General features: G+C 33.6%; 1 pseudogene; it reads left to right on the forward strand.

Annotated features, from left to right (window-relative positions):
• The first annotated feature begins 5920 nt into the window (after positions 1-5920).
• LOC105855907 (small ribosomal subunit protein uS17m-like) overlaps positions 5921-23576 on the forward strand; it is a 55350-nt pseudogene continuing 37694 nt past the window's right edge.

A 23576-nucleotide genomic window follows, 5' to 3' on the forward strand; every position in this document is an offset into this window, starting at 1 on the left:
AAGACCTACAATTAGAACTAACATAGGATCCAGCATTCCCATTACTGGTCATTTATCCAAAGGAAAAGAAATCAGTATATAGAGGAGACAACCACACTCCCATGTTTATTGTGACACCATTCATAATAGCCAATATAAGGTATCAATCTTTGTGTTCAGCAACAGATGAATGGATACAGTAACTGTGGTATATACACCCAATGGTACACTATTCAGCCATAAAACAAGAATGTACTGCCCTTTTTGGTAACATGGATGGAACTGGAGGAAATTATGTTAAATTAAATAAGATAGGAACAGCAAGTTAAACACTATATGTTCTCACTCATATTTGGAAAGTTAAAAAAGTTGATCTCGTAAAAGTAAAATGTAGAACATTGGATACCAGAGGCTGCAAAGGGTAGGAGAAAGTGGGAGTTAGGGAGAGATTTTTTTAAAGACACAAAATTACAGCTAAATAGGAGAAATAAATTCTAGTGTTCTATGGCCTTGTAGGATGACTATAGTTAATAATATATAGTTTCAAACAGCTAGGAGGAGGATATTGAATGTTCTCAACACACAAAAAGAATACATGTTTGAGCTAATGGGTATGCTAATTACACTGATCTGATTACTATGTACTACATGTATTAAAGCATACTGGGCACTCCCTAAATATATATAATGATTACTTGTCAATTACAAAATAAAATAAAATAGAAAATATTTTCATGTTGTGAGATGTTGATCTGCACAGCAGATTGGGTTGATAGGCAACCCAATCTATAGCAAAAAATTTATTGAATAGAACTTTCAAACAAGAAACATTAGTAGATTTCTCTTGATTATGCTGAGATTTAGCATTTATATTGACTATAAAAGAAGTATTTTTAAAGTAGATTCATTTTTATATGACATTGAATATAAATTAGATATAAATTTACTCTAAGCAAGTATTTGAACTGCTTACTTCTTAGTAAATTGAAGAATTGGTGGGTTTTGTCCTGAAATATTACTTAATTTCATAATTTTATACTTTTTCTTGAACATATATATTTATATCTAATATACAAATATATTCTCAAAATATGTATTTGCATATGTAAATATATACTTAAAATTCAAATGAAAAGTTTATCCTTGAGAAAAAATAATCATGATTATATTTTTATTTTGCATTTCAGATTATCACTAATGTTTTGGCAAAGAGTAAATATTTTTAGTTAAGTAATAATCTATTACTGAAAAAAATACTTTTTATGTTTAATGAAAGTATCTAAATGACTTACTTTCCAAACTAATAGCAATGATAAGAAAATCACATTTTTAGACATTGAACTGTCATTTTTGGATGCTCTCTTGTATATGAGATTACCAAGTAATTATAACATTTTTAGGTATCATCATTATTTTAAACAAGTCCAGCTCTTCTACTTTTTAAAATGCGATCACTGTCATAGGGTATCGAAATGCTTTTCCTCAGGGAAAAGCTATAATATAATATTCTGACTTAAAGAGCCAAAGGTTACAGTGAATTTACATGCATGTTATAGGAAAAATGCATGCATTTATTCTTCATAAAAGCAACTATCAGGAGTTTGCGACATCCCCAATAAAGATAGGCAGACTGTGTTGCAAGAGATGAGAGAAACAAAGATACAGACACAGAAATAATATTTAAGAAAGTGTGAAGGTCAGGGGACCACCAGCACTCTGGTGCCAAGGTGAGAACCCAGCACTTGCTTTTTATTCTCTTTGTCATGTTGCAAAATACAATGATCTCATGTAAAATATCACGGGATACAATGATCAAAGGTTTCAGGGTTCCCCCCAAATCACAAGATATCCTGGCTTATTTCTTTGTCCTTTCTAGAAGTGAAAATCACATAATTCTTCAGTAGGGACAACCCTTTTGACCAAGGTAAGCTGATTTTAGCCCACGCTCAATGGGGGATATGTACATGGATATCAATCTTCAACTTGAGTAGCTGCAACCCATTTGATCAAGGAACAAGGAAACTACATGCTTTCCACTGGGAGACTGGTTTTACATTAGCCAAGACATTGTTGAGAGAAAAAGAGAGAAGGAACTTGGCCCAGTCTTCAAACACTATAGAAACCTTGAGATTCTTTCTCCAGGGCTGACATGTTGCAATCTACCTCTACAGCCGTGAGAAGTTTTCATGTCAGGCCGCTCGCGGTTTTTCATGCATGACACCTGTTAGGTTCTGAAGTTGGAGCATGCTTTGCTGTGCTCCCAGATCACTGATATATGTCCCCCAGCTAGGCAGTTAACATCTGCATTTATTTCAGGCTTCTGCTCAGGCAATTCCTTCACTTCCTATCCTCTCACAGCTTCAGATATAGCATCCCTAAGTCCCAGTGGACTTAATCCCATCAGCAATCAATAGAAAGAAGTTTTCTTTTATACCCTATTTTATTTCATTGATTAATTAGGTGGACAATGAATGTAATATGATAAATTATACCTTCTCCAATTAAGTATAATTCTTGCAAAGTAAAATGTTACAGTTGTTTTTTTAAACAAAAGATTAAGCAAGAAAGTAAACCTGTTTCAGCCATTGTAATTTAAAAATTTTCTAGAATGCAAACTCTTCGTGTGGTAGATTCATAAGTATGTTTCTATTTCATAATCCATCCCTCCCCTCCTCTAACTGGCTTCAACTACACTGAGAATTGTTTCCCTACCCCAGCAATGTGGCCTTGACTGCCTAGGCTATACAAATGACCTTGAGAAGCAGAAATAGGTCAGAAGTTGGAAAACTTTGCAGAAAATTTTCAATATGCTTTGTGAAGAGATGGAAAGAAAGCTAAATAGAGAATTACTACAGTATTGTGTGCTTTGAAGAGGGCCTGGTTGACATTATTGACAATAAATTTCCAGTTGACCCATTGTGTGATTTTTTTTTCAGCAGAATTTATCTCATCAGGACAAGCACAGAGAAGACAGATACTTGATTTGAGGTTTGAGTTCTGGCTGTACTTCTCAGTGGGTGTGGGCTTCTTGCCTTTAGTGCTACTAGCACTTTATAGGTGTCTGTAAAAAATCAAATGAGATATTTGTGACAGGACAATGACACCATGAAGAACAGTTTAGAAAGCTTATGGCCGGTTATAACTCAGTGTAGGAACCCTACAGCTAGGTGGAATGGAATTTGAAAGCCACAGATAAGGTGAGCTAGCAAAATTATAACCATTCTTTAAAATTTGAAATATTTATTAATAAAACATGAAAATTTGGTGGTCTACAAGCAATACAGTCTTGCAAATAAAAAATAGTTCCAAAGAAATCAAAGAAGATGATATATCTACATTTTAATAGATCCATTAATCACAAAATTTACCCTTGTGTCTCCCATTTCATTCTCTTGTACACACACATGTGCATGTGTGCGCACACACACTCACAGAGAAATGTGAATACTTATTATTTATCGTATTTATATGGTGCCAAAAGTGGCCTGCTCTACTAAGGCAAAAAACAAGAGGCAGCCTATTGTAATTGCGACATAATATCCTTGAGACATTATTTTCATAGGTCTTTATAAATAGTCATGAGAGACTGCACAAGCAAGCCTGACTTGCAGAGGTGCTATGAGCTGCTTAAGTGCCTCTTTTGTTTCCTAATGTGTGTATCTATTGTGTATAGTGTGTTGTACCATCTTAGCCTTGAGGCAAGATTCCCATAACTCATCAGGTGACAGCTTCAGGTTCATGTCAGCTAGTCTTGCTCTTCTCACAAGTGAAATCTGTGAAGCATTCTTGAAAGAAATAGGATCACCAGAGTGTTGAAACACTGCTTTGACTGTCTTCTGTTTATTTTCCACATTGATATGTATTCTTATATTCTTAGAGATTTGCTTTCCTGACAGACACTTTAAAATAAATTGTTTTCTGATTCATGCTAGCAATGGTATAATACAAGAGTATTGCAACTATTTTTATGGCATCTCACATTATTATCATTACTATTACCACAGATATCAATGTTGAACTAAATATCTGCCCCCTTGTTTGCCATTCATTCCTTTTTCTTAGTCTTAGTAACTTGTTAGCTAGATAGCAAGGGATTCCATGTCTCCTAGGGATGAAAGTGGGTGCTGTGACCCTCCGTCTTAGTCCTGCCTCACCCTAATCCTCTTCATACCTGGGGGAGGAGGAAATATCTTATGAATCTGCCAATCATAACTTAGCATGCCAGATGCAAAAGAATGCAGAGGACTTTCTAGCACATGGGCCAAGCAGCATAGAGTCCAGAAATTGACCTACAATAATGTGCATGCATAGCTAAGACTCATATCATGTGACTCCCAACTGTCCAATCAAAGTGATTCCATGGTGACTTCTGAGCCACTAGGGAAGTCTCAATTTACTATAAAACAAGATGTAGATCATAAACCAGGCCCTTTTTATTCCCTTCCTTTTGCTCTCCCTTTGCTGCAATAATGGATCTGGTCATCATCTGTGGTGTATGTATCATGCTCTGTAAACCTATATCTTGCTCTTGCCCTATAATCCTATCTTTTTCTCTTCAATAAACCTCATTTCCATGCTTGCCTTACTTTGGTGTGTCTGGTCATTCTTCGGCCATGAGCAAACCAAGAACCAACATTTCAGACTGAAACCTGACAACTTTGTTTCAGACAATTCACTCTGGCTCTGATCTGGCTGTCTCTTAAAACACAGAGGCTGATGTGGTCCCTCAGTGAAACATTTTCACCGTGTTCTGGAATATTGTACACTCTCCTTCCTGGGGTCAGAGTAGGATTTAGCCTTCTATATCAAAGCAATGGTATTCAACTTCTCAGTACTGCTTTAGACCTTTCAAAGTACATTTTAAAAAGAAAATTTTGTTGGGGGAAATAAACAAATATCTAGAAACACAAATATTTTCATATTTCCAGATACAAATGTATACATGAGTAATTATGCATACTCTATTATATTCCTGTAAATGTATGCATTTTAATAATGGAGAATAATCTGTTTGCCAATTCTATTAAATACTAGATATATAGCAAAGAGGACATGGAGGCATATATCTGAAAGTCAGAAAAATGTAGTGGTGCTACTGATTTAGAATGACACATATAGTGTTAATTAATATTTAGTTCCAGATTAATATTTATGATGACCAAAATGTCTCCAGACATTACCAAATGTCTCCTGGGGGCAAAAACCACACATACATGAGAATTACTACCCTAAGGTTATGGGATTATATTTTTGTGAACTGAGATAAAATTATAGTGAGAGTGTGAAAATAGGCAATTCAAAATCTAAGTTGTTGGAACTTTAAATTATTTTGAGCTTTAAAGGAATGTGATTATGACAAGTATCTTTGTAAATTTTGTATCTCTGGTTATAGATTAGCCTTCTTTGTCCCTACATTGTTTGGTAAAAGTGTTATAATTGACTAAAGGGTGCCAGAAAAGACTCCTTCCTCCTTCACTGTTGAACTTCATTACAGATTAACTTCTCACTTTCCTCTCTCACACAAAGACGTCATGACTGTCACATAGTCTTAAGGTGGAATGTTAAATATACTCTTAAATAGGAAAGGAAATGAAAATAAGCTGTACAGAGAAGAAAAGAAATTATAACTAACTAAATTGTTACAACTCATAAACCAGCATTCTATAGGAAATGTTATAATACTTCTAAATTTCTTTGCTTTCTACTAATAAAAAGCAAGACCTCAACTTTTAACTTCAGAGAACTTATTCCATTCATTTATACTGTGTTTTATTGAATGGCCATTTTCAGCTTTGGTCTCAAATAAACTCTTTAAAATTGGATTCTGATCCTTTCAATTATTTTAGGTTGATGAATGTATGAAGGTGTTGTATCTCCATCAACTCAGATTGTAGTATATCTGACATGTTCCAGAAAGTGACTAGTGGGGTCTAGAGAAGACATGGATACTGAGATGCATGAGGAAATGCTGGTAAAACTATTTCATAAAATATTATATTAGTAAAAAAGTAATATTTTCCATTAATATATTATTTTTTGACATGTAATTTAAATGCGTGGAAACTAAATTGATAACTTATCTATCAAAGGAGATGTTTGACTTTTATTAATATCCCTAAATGCGAAAGCAAAAGGAAAATAATCAATTTATATTTTGGTTTCCCCTTTATTGAGCAATATAGTAGTTTTCTGATGCCTTGAAGCCATGGAATCTAAGCATTTAGAGCTGCATCATCTAAAAAGAGTAAGCCACTAGCTACATATGGCTATGCACAAGTCCAAATTCAGATATAGTATAAATATAAAATATAAGACAGATTTTAAAGATTTAGTATGAATAAAAATTATCTCATTTACATTGCTTGTAAATGTTGAAATTATAATATTTTGCATATATTAGTTTAAATCAAGTATACCATCAAAATGAATTTTACCTGTTTCTTTTTACTTTGTAAATATATCTATTAGAAAATTTAAAATCACACATGCGGTTTACATTATATTTCTATTAGACATCACTGACATAGAACATAGTTATACAAGTGTTAGTAAATATGGATCATTTGATAAAATGTAGACATTTTGGATTTTGTTGGTAAAAAGATTTAAAAGTTTGTTACATGCTACAAGGGTGAAACTTGAGGAATGTTATTGATAGAAGCCAATCACAAAATGTCAAATATTGTATGATTCCACTTATATGAGATATCTAGAGTAGTCAAACTCATAGAAACAGAAAGTAGATTGGTGTTTGCCAGAAGCTACAGGGAGGGAAAAATGGGATGGTCTTGTTTGATGAGTATAGAACTTCAGTTTTGCAAGATGCAAAAGTTCTAGAGATGTAACATACAACAAGGTGACTATAGTTAACATCATCAAACATACACTTAAAAATTAACAGGGTAAATTTTTTATAAGTTTATATTATGTGTTTTTTAACAAAATTTAAAAAGTCAAATAAATAAATGAAAGGAATGTGAAGACCAAATAAAACTTTATTTTCCTGTATTTCAAAAATAAGGCAAATTCCCTAGAATCATTTTTTTAATTATTTAAGACTACTATGGTAGTGGTGGGCAGATACTTCGGACCCATTGGCTTAATAGCAACAGTAGCTAATATGCATTGAAACTATACACTAAGCTAAGTACCAAATATTCACTAGCATATTTAATCCTCGCAACAAACATATGAAAGGAAAAGGAAACTGAGCTTTAGAGAGGCTGATTTTTAAGGTACAATATTTTCTGTTCATGTGTTTAAGTTATTATGGTGCTAACTTATTCTAGCTTAAAGTCTCAAATACAGTACAACTCAGCATTGGTTGAACAACATAGATTGGATATCTGTGGTTTAGAGATGACATAAGAGAATTCAAAAGTCAGATATCCACATCATCAACAGCAGAAAAATAGAGACGATTAGAAATGTCAAGTTTTTAGAGTGTGTTTTTTTTTTTTTAGGTAGACAGCCAGAGACCTCCATCCCCTCCTAGAGAGGAAGCCAAACGCGCTGAGCAATTGCTACTTCTCAAGGAGGATAGAACACCCTATGAATCTGCCAATCAGAACTTAGCACACCAATTGCGAAAGAATGTAGAGCATTCTCTAGCCCACAGGCCAAGCAGTGCAGGTACAATGGGGTCCGGCACTGCACAATGGGGAATGTGACCGGGACAACCTAAAGCTAATTATTATGTCATTAGCTTAAATCTACATTGCGGTTCACATCCCAATTGGCTTTCAGAGAAGCTCCTGGGAGATTTGCATGTGCAGGAAGACTCAGGTTATGTAACTCCCAACTGTCTATCAAAGTGGTTTCATGGTGACATCTGAACCATGAGGAGGGCCCAATCTAAACACTATAAAACAAGACCCCAGACCATGATCAAAACCTTTTTGTTACAGCAAGGGATCCATTTGTTTTCTGTGGCGAATACAGCTTGTTCTTGCTCTGTAAACCTATATCTTCCTCTTGCGCTCTAATTCTGTCTTTCTCTACTCAATAAACCTTGTTTTGTGCTTACCTTGCTTTCAGTGTGTATGCTCATTCTTTGGACAATAGCACACCCAGAACTGACATTTCAGATTGCTGACCCAACATTTTCATTCAAGATTCATAAACCTAAAATTTTGGCATATGATTTGAAGGAGTTTGAAGGATTGCATAATATTTATATAACTAAACTGCTTCTATTTCCACCTACTTATTTAGGTGAAGAAGAACTTAAGTATAAATACCATTAAAAATAAAAATATAAAAATAAGGTAGAATGTATGCATCACCTTGACTCATTCAAGAAGTAAGCATTTTCTATCCATATATAAATAATCAATAATTGGGGAGGAGGCCTATTGATATCATTAAGATTTACATCTCCAATAAAATGTATATATTGTATATTCAGTAACTATTATAATTCTTTATATATTTGTGTTGTTTTTATATATTTTGTGCTACTAATAATTATGATGCTAACTCAATCCTGGAGAAATGTTTTAATACTTAGAGTTTTATGAGCACAGAAGAAAAAATATTTTCAATTTACATATATTTTTATTAAAAAGATATATATACAATAGTGATTAATAAAGAACTTTCAAGTATAAAAATATATGACAGTATGCATTTGTATTTCTCTAATTATTTCAAGAAGAAATTATATTAAAATGTCTCACTGTTATAGAAAAGCTGGCCTAATGAATGATGAGGCATATCAAATTTGTATGTTGGATTATTTTAGCTACAGTTGAAAGAATGATATAATCGTTTTATTTGAAAATGGCTATGCTTACTATGCATCAAAAATCTAAACTTATGAGAACAAATCTTATCAATTTATAATTTTTGAGAATATATAAATTCTTTTAAATATTCTTTTAAAGGATACATGAACAAAAAATTATTTTTTGAAAGAACACAGCTATACATAATAGAGCCACTGAATGCAGAAAAGGTAATGTCATAGTCCTTGAATTTCATTTATGAACTTGAAGTTCATGTCATGTCATGAACTTTGAGAATATCTATCCAACTGTATGTGGAGGTCAGAGAAAGTCAAGTTAGATGGAGGAGAAACAATCTGGAGCAAGATCTGAAGGCTACAATAACATAGGAAGACATAATGGAAGAATAAATAATGATGGCAGCATGAGAATGGCAAACACATTAGTGGATTTGACATTTTTAATGTGTTAGATAAACCAAGGTGATTCTACGATTTGAGACCTACATGACTACAGGAATTGAGGTTTCATTTTTAAAAGGATGGAGGTGAAAGACTGAAATATGTTAGAAGAAACTGAATGTTTTCGGACATGTGTTGATGTACACCCTGGTAAGAATATCCAGAAGTTAGGCATCAGAACCTATGGTAAATGTCATTCACATTTCCCACAAGTCTTTCTTTTAATATTCTAATTTATATAATATATTTTTTAGTATTCATCTGTCAGAACAAGAATATAAATGACATATTTTAGTCACTTCTTACTTAATATACTTTTGGAGTCATGACAATTTTAGAAGTCTGAGTATCAAAAATTGTATATAAGAACCCTCTCATCTAGTCTCTTGTAAGAGGAAGCATCAGTGATTTTTCACAAGGATTACCCAAAAGTTGGCATAAATTCCTCAGTATAGTGATTTTTGGGGGGGGATGTTTGCAATGTGGGTAAAGTCAAGTACAAAATTATTCTGTAGGATTTGTGACTTTTGTCCAAAGACCATTTTATTCACCATATATGAGTTATGTGTAAGAAATAAAAAATTAATTGTCACCAATAAACACTTCAAATTTAACATTTAGATGAACTCCCTATTTTGCTAAAGATCTAGCTCCAGAACTATTAAATGGACCCTTGAGCATTACAATAAGCCACTTAATTCCCTAGAAGGTTAACAAATATTAATTTATTAAAACAAATTAAACAAAATGCCCTTCTTTTCCAGTGAAATATTCCACTACAGTGTACTTTTTTTATCTATTATAATTTCAAGGTGAAAATAAGTCCCCCCTGCCATACCAATCCTTACATTATGACTAATGATCACAACTTTTTATAGAAATAATTATAATCACTGTTTATAAGGGCCTGGAAAATAATGTCTTTGCAGTGAACACCAACAAAATATATATTATACAAAGAAAAATCACACTCTTCATGAAAAAATGTAATTGAAGCCTCCTCTGAATCTATTACTATAATTTATATACTCTCTTTTCAAACATGAATTACAATTTGAAATATTGAGAGAATTCTGGATCAATAGACATAATATCCTCAGTATTATAACTGTAAAAGACTAAACAGAAATGCATATAAACAAGTAAGTATGTCATTGATTGGACAACTGTGAAATATATATATATATATATATATAAAAATCTTCCCCATAAAATGAGATAACCCATTAGTCACTAACTAAGATCTAACTCTTTTGTTCTTGTAGTTTATGAGCACAGACATAAAAAAAAACACACTTACTAAGGCCTATACAGCAAAGATATGGCTGGCAAAAGATAAAATGCAAGTAGAAAAAAAGAATCTTAATGCCAATTATATCAAGTGGTATTTTTAAAATGCTTAATGCTTTTAAACTAAGACATTAGAAAGCAAATATGAGCGCAATTTAAGGAATAAAATTAACTCCAAGAGGCCTGGAATCTCAAAATTCTATGAAATCTTAACATTGTGTCAATTGTGTTCATGCTTTGATAAAATGTATTAATATAATATATAGCAAATTACATAATGTTGCGTACAAGTCAGATTTTACTTAGACATTACTCTGCCATTCCCCATTCTAGTCAGATTAACCAATTGTCATTTCTGTAAAGTAGTTACTTATGTCAATTTATAGGTTTGGGGTTGATTGTTCCACGAAATTGGCCAACTACCTAGCAGAAAATAAAACTCTCCTGAGTGACACAGGTATTTGGCTTCATTGAAGGGTAATTTCTTTCTTTATTTCTCACATCTACTGCCTGGGCTTTTTTTCTGAATTCTTCTGATTTGCTGTTTTCTAGATTACAAAATCAGATTCCAAATCCTTTGTTGTAGACCCGGCTAGTGGCCTAACATGTCTTCCTCTTTTTGCCTTTTTTCCACGCTAATTTTTTTTGAAGTTGCAAGACTACAGCTAAAATATTCTATCTCCCATCCTCCCTTGATGCCAGGGTACCTATTAGCAAAATTCTGCTCAGGAAGATGTAATTGGATATCTTCAGGGAAGGCCTAAGATCTTTCACTTTTTCTTTCTAAGAGAAAGTCCTTTGGCTTTTTGTTCTTGGCCCTTTGCTCTTAAGCTGTGTTCCTTTCCTCCCTTCCAAAATGTTAATGCAATGCCTAGAAATATAGCAGACAGCTTGCAATCGTAAGGATAAGAGCCAAATGTTAGGATGAGGGAGAAAGATTCTGAATCCTTGTGAAACCTTCAACAGTTGCACCAGTTCTGGTCTGTCTATGGCAGATTCTTTGTTATGTGAGGAAAATCACCCCAGAACTGTTTATACCTCTACATTTTTTTTTTTAATCCATAACACAGTTAATACAGTCCCTAACTGGTACACAATTCATTGTGGTGATTTCTGCTTTCCTGTGCTGTAACTTAACACTGGGCCTACTCAGTAAGGCATGTAAGTGTCTCCTGTCCTGGGAACCACCATTGTTGTACACCATTTCCCTGTAATGCCACATCTGTTGCCACATGTGGAGCATCCAACACTAGCTTCTCTACAATTATCTGACTTTATACACATTGAATATTTCTCCTTCAAGCACCCGAAGCTGGGCCAGCTTCCCTAATAGTTGCCCCATACAAGTGACCAGGGTCAGGTTTCTTGTCCACAGTCTATTCCATCTAAGCCACGACTAATAACACATCCTGAGAGATATTAGCCCCTGACTGAGTCACTTAGTTGCCCCAGTTGCTCTCCTTTAGAACTCTAGTTTCATTTTAAAAATCCATTTCATCTGACTGTTCTAGCTGTAGAGCAGCAGTGCTCAAGTGGGGGTGACAAAGGATGCTGTTAAACATCCTGCAATGCACGGAAAGGACAACCTCCCACAAGAATCATGCAGCACCAGGTGTTCATAGTGGCAAGACTGCAAAAATCTTCTCCTGAGCAATGATTTTTTTACCCTAGCAGTGCTTTAGAATGAAACGGGGAATTTTTAAATAGTCCCTATACCTGGCATCCATCTCAGAAATGCTGATGCAAAAGTTCTGGAGTGGAGGCCACACATATTTGAAACTATCTCAAAAGATTCAAAATATACCCAAAGTTGAGAATGACAGAGATGAGCCCAACCCTTGATTCCGTAGAACAGGGTGAGTCAGAAGTGGTGAAAAGAAAGGTTAGGCCCACAGAGACGTGGACTGAGAATCAGAACCAAAGGGAAGGCTTTTCGTAAGAGAATTAATCCCAAGGTGAAAAGTGAAGAAGGCTAGGAAAGGTTGTTGAAGAAACTATGAGGTGTTTTAGAAAAAGAAGTTCAATATAGAGAATGAATAATTTGAAGTTGTTGTAGATCCTTTTTATACTATTATTATACATACATAGATGTACTTTTATATGTCTGATTATGTATCTATATTTGTGGGTTTATGATTATATCTATAACTATCTAGTTGCCCTTTATCCCTGTTTGTAAGAGCATTGATTCAGATGGAAAAATGAAAGCAATTGTATGCCAGGGTAGAATTTTTGCTAATCTCTTTTGTTATTAAAAAAGTAATATGATGGTATTAACATTAATAATTCTATTAATAAGTTAAAAGCCAAAATAAAAACATGACTTTAATGTTAAAATTTTGAAAAGCAAAAACTAATTAATGAAAAATACAAATTATATCAAATACCATTTTATAGAAACAATATCAGTTTTTTAGGTGTTTTTGTTTGTTTGTGTTTGCTTTTGTCTTTTTGCTGATAAGAGGTATGACCTAAGGGTTTAATGATACTGAACAGGAACCAAAATGTCTTCTTTAGTTCCAGTTTTCCATCCTGGCAGTAAACAATTCTGCCACAAATGCCGCCCCCCCCCCCGCCCCGCCCCAGTACTTGACATTTTTAGTTGAAATTGGTACAGTTGTTTCTACCAGTTTATCATCACCTCACAAAAATTCTGAGCTCAGTGTCACATTCTTTTAGTATAGTTATAGTATCTAATTTGAGTATAATATTTTTCACTGATAAATCCATGTTCTGAGTCTCTCTGTCCTCAAGGATTTTTTTTTTTTTTCAAATTTATAAGAAGCTAGTGACTAGTTTAGTTAAGTATGGTGATTGCTTTGCTGGTCTGTTATATATGGCTATACCTATCTTAATTTTTCAGCATCTACAGCATGTATTACATCTTTGACTTCTGTTTAGTTTCATAATTCATTTGAAATATGGTTATGAAATGAAAATATGTGCCTGTAATATTCCAATGCTAATTAAGTAATAGCCAGCTTCTTCTCTTGAGGATGTTTTTCACCGACAATTGATACATAGATCTCTGACAGTAAAATGATTAAGTCTAACACTTCATTTTTCATCCTTGTAGGTGATTCATCAACCATCAGTGAACTCTTGATTGCAACAGTGAAAGTGGGCCACTTGATCATATTCATTGTGTTGAGGCTCAGAAAATGACGCCCCAAAGTAATAGCCTAAGAAGCAGCCTCATATGCAAAGTATCTCTCTGACCTTCTCTTGCTGTTCTGTCTCTCACCCCTTATTCTCCTCAGAGGCAAGACATAGAAACTAGAATCCCTCTTCCCCAAGGTGGGTCATAGAAATGAAAAGCATTTTCCACACAGCCAGCTATAAAACTCAAAAATATTATTCTGACTGGCCCTTCCCCACCCTACTTTTCTGTGTAATGGCTAGCCATATAGAAATTAAGTCCCTCATTCCTGAGAAATTCTACCCCATACCTAAAAGGAAGAACTGCTGCACAGAGAGGCCAAAAAAAGAGAAAAATCTAAACAGCCAGGCCTTGTTGAATTTCCCCACTCAGTCTATTAGCATTAGATCATACACTTTTTATTAGTGCCAAGAAGGATGTTTATAGAATTAAACACCTACATCAAAAATTTAAAAAGATCACAAATTAACAAGTTAAGATTACACCTGAAGGAATGCCTGAAGAAAACAAATAATAAAGATCATAGCAGAAACAAATAAAACAGAGACCCACCCTTAAAATAAATACAAAGGATCAATAAAATGAAAAGTTGGTTCTTTGAAAAGATAAACAAAGTTGATAAACCACTAGCTAGACTAACCAAGAAAAGAAGAGAGAAGATCCAAATGAACACAAACAAAAATGAAAAAGGAGACATTACAACTGATAACCACAGAAATACAGAAGATCTTCAGAGACTATTATGAACAACTATACTAATGCAAGCTAGGAAACCTAGAGGAAATCAATGAATTCCTGAAAACATACAACCCCCTGAGATTAAAGGAGGAAGAAACTGAACTCCTGAACAGACCAATAACAAGTAGCAAGATTGAAACTGTAATTAAGAAAATTTCCCAACAAACAAAAGCTCAAGACCAGATGGATTTACAGCTGAATTCTACCAGAAGTACAAAAAAATAACTGGTGGCAATCTTACTAAACTGTTCCAAAATATTGAGAAGGAGGAAATCCTCTGTAAGTCATTTTATAAAGCCAGTGTCTCCCAGTTACCAAAGCCAAGAAAGAATGCAATGAAAAAAGAAAACTACAGATCAATATTTATTATGAACATATAATAAAAAATCCTCAAAAAAATACCAGCAAACTAAATCCAATAGCACATCAAAAGGATAATTCACCATAATCAAGTGTGTTTCATCCCAGGGATGCAAGGATGGTTAATAAACACACATGTCAATAAATGTGATTCACCACATAAACAGTATTAAAAACAAAAACCATGTGATCATCTTAGTAGACACAGAAAATCTTTCAATAAAATCTAGCACCACTTCATGAAAAACCATTCAAAATCTCTGCATACAATGAATATACCTCAAAATAATAAAAGCCATATATGAGAAACCCCATATGGGGAAATGGGGAAAGGTTTAAAGCATTCTCCCTAAAAACTGGAACAAAGCAAGGATGCCAACTTTGCAACTGTTATGCAACATAGTACTGGAAGTCTTAGCCAGAGCAATCAGGCAAGACAAAAAATAAAGGGCATCCAAATTGTAAAAGAAGAAGCCAAATTATCTCAGCTTGTTGATGATATGATGTTATACCTAGAAAACCTTTAGGACTACTCCAAAAGACTCCTAGATTTAATAAATGAATTCAGCAAAGTCTCAATTTATAAAATCAATAGGATATCTATATACCAACAATGACCAAGTTGAGAACTAAATCAAGAGCCCAATCCCATTATAGCTGCAAAATATGTCTAAAATACTTATGAATAAATTTAATCAAGGAGGTGAAAGATCTCTAGAAAGAGAACTACAAATCACTGATGCAAGAAATTGTGGATGACAAATACAAATGGAACAATATTCCATGTTCATGGATCAGAAGAATCAATATTGCTAAAATGACCATATTGCCCAGAACAATCTACAGGTGCAATGCAATTCCCATCAAAAATATCAATGTCATTTTTCACAGAATTAGAGAAAAACAATTCTACAATTCATATGGAAGCAAAAAAGAGCCTGAATAGCCAAAGCAATCCTAAGCAAAATATTACTGACTGATCCTTCCCCATCCTACTTTTCTGTGTAAAAAAGCAAAAGAACAAAACTGGAGGCATCATATTACCTGACTTCAGATTATACTGCAAGGCTATAGTGACCGAAACGGCAAGGGAATGGCATAAAAGTAGATACATAGATCAATGGAACAGAACAGCGAACCCAGAATTAAAGTCATATGTCAAAAACCAACTGATCTTTTACAAAGCAGACCAAAATATATACTGGAGAAAGGACACGACGCACTGTTCTATAAATGATATTTGGGAAGTTGGGTAGCCATATGCTATCTGAGTCCTTATCTCTCACCATACACAAAAATTAACCAACATGGATTAAAGATTTAAAAGCAAAACCTGAAACCATAAAAATCCTAGAAAAAACCTTAGGAAAAACTCTTCTGGACATTGGTCTAAACAAAGAATTTATGACTAAGACCTCCAAAACAAAAGTAGACAAATGAGACTTGTTTGAACTAAAAATTGTCTACATAGCAGAAGAAATAATCAGAGGAGTAAATAGAGAACCTATAGAATGGGAGAAAATATTCACAAACTATGTATCTGACAATGGACTAATAACAAAAATCTACAAGGAACTCAAACAACTCATCAGGAATAAAACAAACAACCTCATTAAAAAGTTCACAAATAATATGAACAGGCATTTTTTAAAAGAAGATATACAAATGGCCAAGAAGCATATGAAAAAATGCTCAACATCACTAATTATCAGAGAAATGCAAATTAAAACCAATACATTACCATCTTACTTCAATTAGAATTGCTATTATTAAAAAGTCAAAAAACAATAGAGGTTGGCACGGGTGCAGTGAAAAAGGAACACTTGTACACTGTTGGTGGGAATGTAAATTAGTACAACTGCTATGGAAATTACTATGGAGATTTCTCAAAAAACTAAAAGTAGATCTACCATTCAATTTCGCAATACCACTACTGGGTATCTACTCTAAGTAAAATAAATCATTATATCAAAAAGACATCTGCACTCATATGTTTATCACGGCACAATTCACAATTGCAAAGATATGGAATCAACTTAAGTGCCTATTAACTGATTAGTGGGTAAAGAAAATAGGCCATGTATATACTATGGATTATTACTTAGGGATAAGAAAGAATGAAATAATGTCTTTTACAGCAACTTGGATGAAACTGGAAGCCATTGTTCCAAGTGAATTAACTCAGAACAGAAAAATAAATACTGTATGTTCTCACTTATAAGTGAGAGCTAAAGTATGGCTACACAAGTGTCACTGGTCCAAAAGTTCTTGCTAATATTGTAGAAAGGAATTTCAGGATAACACACAAATGAATAATAGTGGCAAGTGTATTGAGTGAAAGCAGACAGGCTTAGGAAAGGCTTGTGCATAAGCAAAAGTAGATCCCCAAGAAAGGGAGTGGGCAGGCTTAAAAAGAGCAACTGTACTGAACCCTGACTGGTTACTGTTTTTATTTGTTGAAGTCAAAGAAGGCTGGGTGGTCAGTGTTTATTCTGTTCTTACTCATAGTTTCCCTGTTTTTCCCACAAAGGAGGTCAAAATCACAATGTTAACTTATTATAATTGAGATATAATGGGAGAAAGGTCACTTTGTACCTGTGCAATGCTGGGAAATTAATGACTCTTTTCTTCTGTTCAGGTCTGTTTGTTTGAGCTGGTTGATTAACTTTTTCATTCCCTCTTCTCTTGCTCATACCTAACTGACTACCTACTCTAACACAAGGACACACAGAGTGGTAAAATGCACATTAGTGACTCACAAGTGGGGAGGGTGTGAGGGATAAAAATTATATATTGGGTACAATGTACACTATTTGAGCAATGGGTACACTAAAAGCCCAGACTTTACCATTATACAATATATAATGTAATAAAATTCAACTTGTACTCCTAAATCTACTTTTAATTTTTTTAAATGAAAAAAGCAGCCAAGAATACTTTCTGAAATATGATGAGAGATTTGAAAGAATTTTTTTAAAGAGTTCTATCATTAAAAGTTGGCTTAATTAAAAGCTGATATTCAGGTCATAATTTTTTTAAAAGACCTTTGTTCTCTCTGTTGAATCCTGCTTCTTCCATGGAACCATCAGAGTTCTGTCTACCACATGAAGGGATCGAAAGGAGACTTCTAGCAAACCTGTCACCCCTTGAGGAACATAGAAAATGGTGTCCACTGACCGCTCCCTTTTGGGGCTCCCTGTCTTGGTTATGGAAGAATCATGGATGGATTCCTTTCAAGTCTAAAGCTCTGTTCTTTTACATTGAGATCCCCTCTATCTTTGGCTTTGGAAAGTATTAAGGGTTACTTTATTCTGTGAAAGGACATTTGACCTTTGGGTTTATAACTAATGAGTCACTGGGAAGAGCTGTAATTGTTAGGCAACTGACAACAGTTGCAATGATTGGTTATTAAGTGGTTGAACTCTGGCTTTTTTTCCTTTATGTCTCTTTGTGTCTTCAGGCAAGAAAAGCCTCAGATTTCTGACACAGTCAAAAATAAAATGATAGTAAATGTCAATTTGGTGTAAGAAAAATCTCTGGCTAAATTAGTCAAGTAGTTCTCATTGCCAACGCCACAATTTGATGATGGACATCAAGGTTTAGCACTTGGTGGCTGTTGGAGGGCTCACCAGCAAGAGTAGGGCTCCCATGGGAAATGAGCTAGTCAATAAGTGGGCTGATTGGTGTTAGATAGCGCCAGCAGCCCCCGCCTCGCCCCCCAGCCTCAGAGGTGATATTCTTTCAGTAAGGTGCACGGTGAGAGCATTACATGGTCCAGCCCCTGTTGTTTTTCTCTGGGGCTTTTGCCTTGGCTCTGGGATACCTGGGATTCAACATAAAAACAGAATACTTGATTTCTGGAGATCTAGTGATTCACCTTCCAGCTGTGCCAACCTCTTATATGTATTAAGTATTACTACCTAGAAGCTACCAATGCTTTGTCAGCCCTGTTCATTAATAGGCTCTACCCTAAACTCAGTAATCCAGTTAAGAAACAAAAACTAAATTAAAAGACCACTCATCTAACTGGATTTGTCTCCAAGATATGACTTTCTGGCATTCAGCTAGCTATTTTGAATAAATTTCTGAATTTTCTGTTAGGCTCATCTGTATGTTTTCTTATAAAATCCTATAATAAATTCCTGTAATTTTATGTTGTCTGGGCAACCATTTTTTTTTTTTTTTATCTTTCTCTGTGTCTAATTTAACTGATACACCTAAACCTAATGTACCATTCCCTCATCAGGGCTTTCCTAGAGAATGACTATCTTGATAAACCTGTCAGGCTACAGTTTATAGCCACTTTCCAAAGAAAAGCCTCAAGAACAAATTAGAAAAAATGCAAAAAGTCCAATGTTAACACAAAATTACTATTTTTGTACACTCAGATGAGTTTTGGAAACATTCAGACCTAAAATTTAGTCTACAAGTTTCCATCAAATTTCTGGAGACTCTTAATCTCTGATAATAGAAAATAGGCCCTGAGCTCTTTCTCAGAGAAAATAATACATAGAATAAAATAAGATAAAAACAAACTCAAATACTTTTTAGTTCATGTGATCTGAGTTAATCTTTGGAAAATTAAGCTAGTTTTAAAATTGTTGGTAAAATAAAAATAGAAATAACTTCAGAACTGTCTACACACCTTTTTGCCTGGGATTTCTGATCAGACAGTTTTGTGCTGTCTTTGATAGATGCTTTGAGATCATAAAACTACAAATGCAACCTAAGAACAGAATACATGGTAACAGTAAATTGCTTAATTACTCAATACACACTGATCATAAAAGTAAAAAAAAAAAAAAGTTTAACTTTTAACTCCTTTTGCTTCTGTCATATTTTGATACTTGACTGATTTTTCTGTGAGCTAAAACTGTTAGTACTGGCTGCTGGACTCCCCTGAAGCATTGCACACATCTTGCTATGAGTTTATTTCTTTAATTTTAAGACTCTAGATTCTTGGATCTGTACAGGTAGCCATGATAAAGCTTGGGAACATATGTATGTACACAGCATCTGGGCTACTAGCAATAGGACAGGGCAAAGCCTATGTTCAGTGTCTCAGAGGCCTTGGTTAGAACAAAGTTGGATGATAAAATGTTAGTTTGGTTTTGCTTTTTCAAAAATAATTTAAATGGCTAACTTTGTTTTCCATGAGCATTTCAAATATAATTGTTAAGAATGAATAAATTAGGTAAATTTAAATGGTATAAACATTTATAAATAAACTTGTCATAGTTTCAAAAATCTTTTCAGTAATTTAAAATACTAATGTCATGTTGTGTTAGGTTAAGTAATAAGTAATTATAAAATGTGCAAGTCATTTCTAAGTAAGTTAAATTACTGAAACATTAAACATAACTATTAGTTTATATACTTTGACATCTTGTTTTATCTGGTATTAAAATACTAAATATGTCTAAATTTGTTAATAAACATAAAAATTGAGGAAACATATCTTTCTAAAAATTATAAAATGGTGTTGTCTACAAAATGTTGATTTATAACTTCTAAGGATTAAAATTCTAATCAATATATGTGACTAAAACAGATGGATATAAGAGAAACAATTCTGTATACAGAGCATACATTAATAATAGCCAAGCTGAAAATAAATCAAGAACTCAATGCCATTTACAATAGGTGCAAAAAAAATAATTAAACACCTAGAAACATACTAGGATCTCTGCAAAGAGAACTACAAACACTGATAAAAGAAATCATTTATGACATAAACAAATGGAAAAACATCCATTCTCATGGATTAGAAGAATTAATATTTTCATGATGTTAATTCCACCCAAAGTGATTTATAGATTCAATGTAATTCCCATAAAAATACCAACATCATTTTTCACATAATTGTAAAAGAAATTCTAAATGTCATATGGAACTTTTTAAAAAGCCTGAATAACAAAGGCAATCCTAAGGAAAAAAAGAACAGAAAGTACAAATCTGGAGGCATCACATTTCCCAACTTCAAATTATACTATAACACTATGGTAATCAGAAGTGCATGATACAGGTATAAAAGTAAACATATAGAACAGAGTAGAGAGCCCAGAAATAAAACCATATACCTAAAACCAACTGATCTTGAACAAGGCATACAAAAACATACATTGGGGAAAGTACATGCTATTCAATAAATGATGCTGGGAAAATTGGAGAGCCACATGCAGAAGAATAAAACTGGATTCCTATCTTTTACCATAGACAAAAATTAACTCAAGATGGATTAAATACTTAAATGTAAGACCTGATACCATAAAATTCTTGAAGAACCTTCAGAAAAACTCTTCTAGACATTGGCCTAGGCTAAAAGTTTATGACTAGGACCCCAAAAACAAATATTAAAGAAATAAAAATAGACAAATGAGACTTACTTCACATCTAAAAAGTTTCTGTACAGCAAAAGAAATAACCAACAGAGTAAATACACAAACTACAGAGTGGGAGAAAATATTCACAGACTATATGTCTGACAAAGGAATGATATCCAGAATATATGAGAAACTCAAACAAATCAGCAAGAAATAAACTAATAATCTCATTAAAAAGTGGCAAAAGATATGAACAGATGTTTTTCAAAAGAAGATAAACTAATGGCCAACAAACATATGAAAAAATGCTCAAAATCACTTATCATCAGAGAACTGCAAAATGCAAATTAAAACTACAGTGAGATACCACCGTATCCCTGTCAGAATGGTCATTATTAAAAAGTCAAAAAACAATAGATGTTGGTGTATATGTAGCGAAAAGGGAAATCTCATGCACTGTCGGTGGAAATGTAAATCAATAAAACCTATATGGAAAACAGTGCAGAGATTCCTCAAAGAACTAAAAGTAAACCTACCATTTGATCCGGCAATCCCACAACTGGGTATCTACCCATAGGAAAAGTCATTATATCGATAAGACACATGCACTAATGTTTATTGCATTACTATATATATATACACACACACACACACACACACCATGGAACACTACTCAACCATAAAAAAGAATGAAATAATGTCTTTCACAGCAACTTGGATGGAACTGGAAGTCATTATCCTAAGGGAAATATCTCAGGAATAGAAAAACAAATACCACATGTAGTCACTTATAAGTGGGTGCTAAACGATGGATATACAAGGTCATACAGAATGATATACTAGACTTTAGAGACTTAGAAGTGGGGAGGGATAAAAATTACCCATTGGGTACAATGTGTACTATTTGGATGGCAGGTAAACCAAAAGCCTTGACTTCATCACTATGTAGCCCATCCTTGTATTAAAAAGTTACTTGTATCCCCTAGGTCTATTGAAATAAGAATAAAAGAAATTTAAGAATAGGTTTCCCTTAAGCTAAGAATTTAATTAAAGTAAGATAAAGGATTTGAATGTAGACTAATTTCTTAACAGAGAATATGTTTCAAGATATGTACAAGAACAAAAAGAAAACACTTAGTATTCAAAAGAAACATCATCTATTTGGCACAGCACTGTGAACTTCCAGAAAATATGCCGATATTCTATGATATATGCTTATAGATACTGAAGGAAGCCAAACTATTTTACCTCAAAATATGGCTTTCTAGTATCATGGACATTTGGAATTAAAGGCCCTTAAAGATCAACAGACAATGGAAGAGATTTTCCCTCTATCTCCATAAAGATCATGTAGACCAACCAAGAAGAATAATTATTTTTTCTTTGCCTTTCTGTTAGCTCATTATATATTGCAGAAAAGAAGACTGAAGAATGTAACCACATCTAAAGAGACCGTCTCAAAAGATAATATCTATCTCAGACTTATTCAGTTTCCAAGGAGAATCATTTACAAGTTATTCTCTGTTCCCTGATCCATTTAATTCTCCATAGAATTTATTTGCCCCTCAACAGAATTAACTATATTTCCCATCTCTCTCTTCCCCTATGAAAAAAAAAAGTTATGTATGTATCTGGGTTTCATTGGGATATTTGAAGTAATCACTCTGTGGTTCTCCCCATGCACATTAATAAATTTGTATACCTTCTCTCTTGTTACTTTTATGAATTGATTTTTTTAGTGAACCTAAAAGGGCTGAAGTGAAGTTTTTCTTAGCCCCTATGACACTTAAATATATTTTGTATATTTTTAAAGATACTTGTATGCATATGTTAATAATACAAACACATATTTATGCTTTTGAATGTGTACATACAAATATACATATATTTTTATTAGCCTTCTATATTTTGTTTCTGAAAGAATAATTGCCTGCTAGTTAATAAATTGCAGGTGTTTTCATACTTCAAAATATATACTTAAGTGTGCTAAAGGTAAAAACTGATAACCAAGGTATAAGTTCCACTGGGCCTTAGAAGTAATAAGTGTTGGCCTTTATATAACCTATTCTCAACACTTCCACATACGCAAGCACATTGAGCCAACCTCTGTCATCAGTTTCTCACTCACAACTCCAAAGCTGAATTTGGGCCTCAGAAGCTCAAACTGAGATTCCCCAGGGAGTCAATTAGAATTACATAGCAACTGCAGAGGGCAACATCTGGACTTGGCATTTTACCTAAGTCAGTGACAACTAACTTTGCCCTAGCATGTCCATATTGCTCTTGCCACTCTGACAAACGGTGAGTTAAGGTATTCAAGCAATTAAAGACTAGTGTTTGAAGCTGACATTTAGTACTGACATTGAAGGTGTTCTTCAGCATTTGAAAAACAGAGATGCTATTTTAAACTGTACCACAAATTTCATTTTATGATGTTTACCCTATAGTAAATCATATGGACAAACCAATTTCAAAACTGTTTTAAATGAAAACTATTGAATTTAGTTAGAGAAAAAATATTGCCTTGTCCATATCAAAT

This window comes from Microcebus murinus, chromosome 1 (genome assembly GCF_040939455.1).
Source record: "Microcebus murinus isolate Inina chromosome 1, M.murinus_Inina_mat1.0, whole genome shotgun sequence".
Lineage (NCBI taxonomy): Eukaryota > Metazoa > Chordata > Mammalia > Primates > Cheirogaleidae > Microcebus > Microcebus murinus.